The sequence below is a fragment of the Theobroma umbraticum genome, unplaced genomic scaffold (assembly GCF_002168275.2).
Source record: "Theobroma umbraticum cultivar Fairchild unplaced genomic scaffold, ASM216827v3 scaffold_12.0, whole genome shotgun sequence".
Taxonomy (NCBI): domain Eukaryota; kingdom Viridiplantae; phylum Streptophyta; class Magnoliopsida; order Malvales; family Malvaceae; genus Theobroma; species Theobroma umbraticum.
In genome coordinates, this window is record NW_018397272.1 from 1476554 (window position 1) to 1482195 (window position 5642).

The following is a 5642-nucleotide window of genomic DNA, read 5'->3' on the forward strand; positions in this document are numbered from 1 at the left end:
GAGATTACTCCGATTGATGACTTTGATTCTCTGCCATTGCTTTGGCACTTGCGTGATCTGTTTCTCCGCTAGTGGCTTTGTCTTGAGTGTGATTTAATTCTCCATCGGTTGGCCACCGAGCATGATTTGATTATGTCCAAGGGAGTACCATTTGTTTATTTGATTTGCATATGACATGAGATAGCCATGGAGAGGCTTAGATAAATATGATATGAATCTGAAGTGATACTTCGGCGACTAGAGTGTGTCATGGAGAATAAGTTGAATAACTTTGATTGGCTTTGAGAAGAAGCCTAATGACATGAGAAAATCTTTGGAGACATTGAGGATGGTGATTTGCCCTCACATTGGAGACTTTATGGATTATGATATGCCTTGTATTTGAAAATGTTTGCTAAGACATCTAGATGTATGGTAGGTGCATATATTTTATATATGTGTTATATATATATGATTTTGTTCATCTGCACCACTCACTGAGTATTTAAGTACTCCTTCATTTGTATACCATGTGTAGATAAATAGGCCATAGAGTTATGTGGTAAGGGTTGTCCAACGACAAAACAATTTTTGGCATCCAGTAGGATTTCACCTGCCATGTCACTTCGTTGCATCAGTCACAAGCTTCCGGTCCACACTTAGTTTGTTGTGCAGGCACACAGTGCCATATAAATTTATGTGTAAAGGTTTCCGTGTACAAACGCACATTGAATGGCCCATGTATGGCCTTATGAATATTTGTATGGATTGTAAGTTAGGGATAATGTATTATATTTGAACTTATTATGAATACTTGATAATTAAATCCCTTGCCATTTATGTTATGTGATTTTAAACTTTAAGGCTTAATGGGTCTAGTGGGCTTGCCTGCTAGTCTCGTGCATTGATGACGGACCCCCGAGTTGGGTCATGACAATATACCTCTCTCAAATCATGATACATCTTAGTGGATCCAAGATATACTACATAAGTCGACAAATGCGTCTTTGTTGTCGATTTTACTCATGCAAGTATACATAGCAAACAAGTAATATAGATAGTAAGTCTAGAATCGTATCCCACGAAGATTTGCTCCTAATGTTTTACTGAGTACTAAAAGTATGACAAACTAATCTTATTCAAGTAACTCAATTTTTTGGAAAATTAATTAAAACTAAATTCAATCAAAAAGTAAACTTATTAACAAAAACTAAAAATTCATTAGAGAAAGGCAGTAGTTTAAAACCTAGGATTATGGGTTCATTCAACAATTCATCTGACTCTAACTTCTCTTATTATTTACATTCATGGGTCGTTTTACTGATCTAGAATCCAAAGCTATATATACGTATCCGTTTAGATGCTTGCACAAATACCAAAATTAATTGGGTCAGTATACGTTTATAGTAGTCAATTAAATAAAGTTCTTTAAACTACTATTGTAGTTTAGCTATGTATAGCAATTGGCCTATGTTTACCCGAATCATAAATCAAATCACCAAAATGACATGAACATACACTATTCAAATCTTAGTCCAATCTAAAATCTCTCTATCAAGTCTCAATTAGATTCACAAATTAGTTAATTATTGATTAGGTAATTAAAAGCATTAAGAACATATTCGAATAAGCAAAATTATACTCATTCATAGTAAATAAAGGAAAACAAATATTCAAATTACATGTTAAAATCCACCACAGTCCTAGAAAAATAGTTTAGCTCATAATATCTAATAAAAACTCCATCCAAAGAGAATCAACCATTAATCCAAATTAAAGAAAATAAGAAAAACACAAAACTAAAGAGAGAAAACTAATAGTTGAAGCTTTGTGATCTTGATTCTCCCTCAAATTCTCTTGCTTTCTTACTTTGTTTTTGGCTCTTTTTCTCTAAAGAAATTGCTTGCTATCTCCTCTCTTAAACCTTTGAGAAAGGTCTCTTAAATAGGCCCCATATAACCTAATTTCCAAAATTCCTGTCAAGAGTTCTATTTTTGGAAAACTACATAGCGTCGTTTTTCTAATGCTACAATGCTTGCTTTTAGATAATTTTTCTTTATGATCCCGTTAGATCTGTAACATTGGTGAACATGAAAGTTGTAGCCTTGTCTTTTCACTTTCCAATGGCTCAATAATACCAATTGAACTTCTAGAATGAAAGATATGCTCATAATATTGCATCATGTTCAGTCCATGTGGACTTTTGTAGTGCTTTAAATTTGACAAGGATTCTGACCATGATCCAATTAGAATTGGGCCAAGTGATGAACATCAAAGTTCTATCCCTTCCTTTTATATTTCTATTATTATAAGAATTACCTCATTTGAAGTTTTGTAGAGAGAGTTATGGTCAAAATACCACAATATGTGTAGATAGAGCACTAGTCTATTATGCACCTTTCTTCACCAATTGAAGCTATTTTTGATCCTACTGCAAAAACAAAAAATAAACATAAATAACATAAAATTAACATTATTAGCTTAAAATAAACATTTAAACATAAATTAAACTAAACTAATAAAATAACTAAAAACACCTAAATCTGATCCTAAATATAGTCTAACATAGCCTAATTATGTATTTAATCTCCCATTAAATATATGTATTTGGCGCACACAACAGATACCCCTAAACTTGAATCTTTTCTTGTCCCCAAGGAAAGGGAGGAACTAAAAACAAAACAACTAGCTAGAGATGCAATTCAGAAATTATCCCACAATTTTAACTCAAGGTGAAACATAAATAATCATTAAATTCATTCTCAATTCAATTGCAAGTTCATTCTCAAATGGATTTCACAATATTTATGTGTGTGTAAATGATCTTTTTACAAAGAATATCATAGAATCCATATGAGATTATGCCAATACAAAATTTAGCTAATTGCTAGAATTCCATAAGTTTGCTTTTCATCTCTCTCCCCACTAATATAAACTAGCATTTATTCAAAGATCAATAGGTCCTTTTTAAGCTTTTAGTGCAACGGTAAGGTCTAGGTATTGTAAAGGATATAATGTGGCTCAATATCACCCTAAGCACATAATTATTCTAAGACCTATAAAGCCTTTTTTTCTTTCACTAATTACACCATTTTCATCAATTTTTTTCTTTTTGTTCAACACTTCTTCTTTTTCTCTTTTTTTTAATCACAATTTCACACTCCCAATATTATTTCTTTTTATTATAGGTGGTGCGGTGAATTCTATTAATTTTTGAATTTTTTTTCGGCAACTCCACCTTTCTACCTTTTTAAACATTTAGCTCAATTTATATTTCCTAAAACAATATACATGCTTAGGAGTGAGGGCTGCAAAATTGAAATTTTATTTTAAGGCTAGGCTTATTATTATGTACTAAAACAAAGAAAAGGAAAAACTAGCTCAAAAAGGTATACTAGGGATAAAAGTTTAATAAGGTTAGCTTAAAATGCTCAAACGGTCTAAAGATGGCCTAAATCATGTCCCATTTTAAGTGTCATCTAAAATTTTGCCCCGAGAGAGAATCCAACAAAATCTAAAATTCTTGACTTCAACAAAATTAACACTAACATAATCTTTCTCTAAATCATATAGCAATTCTAAGCAAAAAGATTCTTAAAGCACAATTTATGGAAATCGCATTCTACAATTAAACTAACAAAAAAATCACAATCACTCAATTCATGCCTATATCAAACCATGAATCAAAATAGGTCCAGTAAACTATTAATAATTTTTGTAAGTCTAACAGTTTTACACAACACGACCCCTATACAGCGAAGTGACTCGGAGTGAAAGTCTAAGAGATGTCATTACCTATGTTACAACAAGTCAAGATATGCTGGGCAATACACTTGAGCTAATCACTTATCTGCAAAAAGAAGATAAAGGGGGTAAGTCTCATAGACTCAGTGATCATCGGCTCCATAAGCAGGGCATAGATAGTAAACAAGCTAAGGACAAATGATTTGAATATTAAAACATAAGAGCATATATAAACAATTTAACTCAAAAGGAAGTTTTATGGCTTACATGAAAAAATAAGAATTTTAATGCAACATAATCCTTTAACAATAAAGGTATCAAAGTCAATGCAAGTGAAAGATCTTTACCCTTGAAATCACTTAACAGCTTAACTCAAATCAATCCAACATAAATTGGCATGCTTCTGTGAAATCAAGAATTATCAAAGCTTTTACACAAGCTCATAAATCATCTCATCCTCGAGGAATTAAATACAAATCATCGTATAAATAAAAAAGCTACAAAAAAACTCATAATTCTCGCCATGCGAAGGAATTCAAATTTGAAAACCCAAAGCGATATCACTCTCAAGTAGGTAATCGCAATAATCAACTCATGGACTTGTTTCCATGTAATAACAATCCAGTAGGTCCTTCTCCATCGGATTCTCACAACTATGGCAATCTTGACGATGTTGGTCGACATCGAAGAAATCAGGTGGTTGCAATCACGTATAACAACTTATGGCCTAGTCACATATACCAACTCGTGGCCTTGTCATATATATATATATATCACAGACCATGGCCCCAGCCATGTCTACCAGCTCATCAGGACCCAAAGGTTTTCTAGCTAGAGCTCACTTGTGCACAAGGGTCATACTATCTTGAGATGACATTCGATCTACTTTCAAATCTCCCGATTTGATAAAAGCATTTAAAATCAAGTTGGATTCTCAAAACGTTATTTTAAATCCATTTCAAATACCAATCATGGTAACATGATAAAACCCCATGTAAAACTTTATAATGTAAAACCTTTGCGTGAGGTTTAAATATCCAAACAGCATGGTGAGCATATAATTCATTCATGAATGCACATCACACAAACATATAAGGCACATTTTGACATAAACCATGGTAAAGAGCTTATTTCTCGGTTTTCTAAAACCCTTTACATTTATAGGTTATAAATATATTCAAACAATTTCAAAAGTCATGGCATTCACAAACCTAACATTCTACCAACTCATGTTATCCACAAATTGCATTTAAAGCAAACCAGCACATTTATTAATTGCATGTCGATATATAGTTATGTAAATTTTAAAATAGACACCCTCTACTCACTTTACAATAGCGAGACGCAATGACGCTATCGGTTCGGGTGCTTATCTAGGTAATTCTCCTTGCCAATCACCCATTATCTCCTCCGATACACCACCATGGCAAACCTTCCTCACTTACACACTTCCTAGCAACAATTTAAACTCAGCATACTTAATTATACACATATACGACAACACTTCAATCAATGAATCCTTAACCTAATTTCATATTTGCATCAACATTATTCATAATAATTTAACATGAAATCCACATACTTTCAACCGACCATAGCCAACACAACATAATGTACTCACATTGCATGCTTACCTTTCGATTTTAGCTTGAATTCCACATATAGTTTACAATGCCCTCACATCTTCGGTCACCATTGCTGCCACAACCATAAGCAATTAATATGCAATTAATACACATCTCGTTTCTCCTTTCTACTTGTGATTTCGAGATTAAAACACTTACCCATTAGTTATCTAGCTCAAAATCACCATGCATTCCAAGATCCACCTACATGCATGCATCCAGTTCTTGCATCCTTGAAGATTCTTGCTATTACAAGCAAAATCCCGCATTATAATCGGTTCACAAGGCATGCAT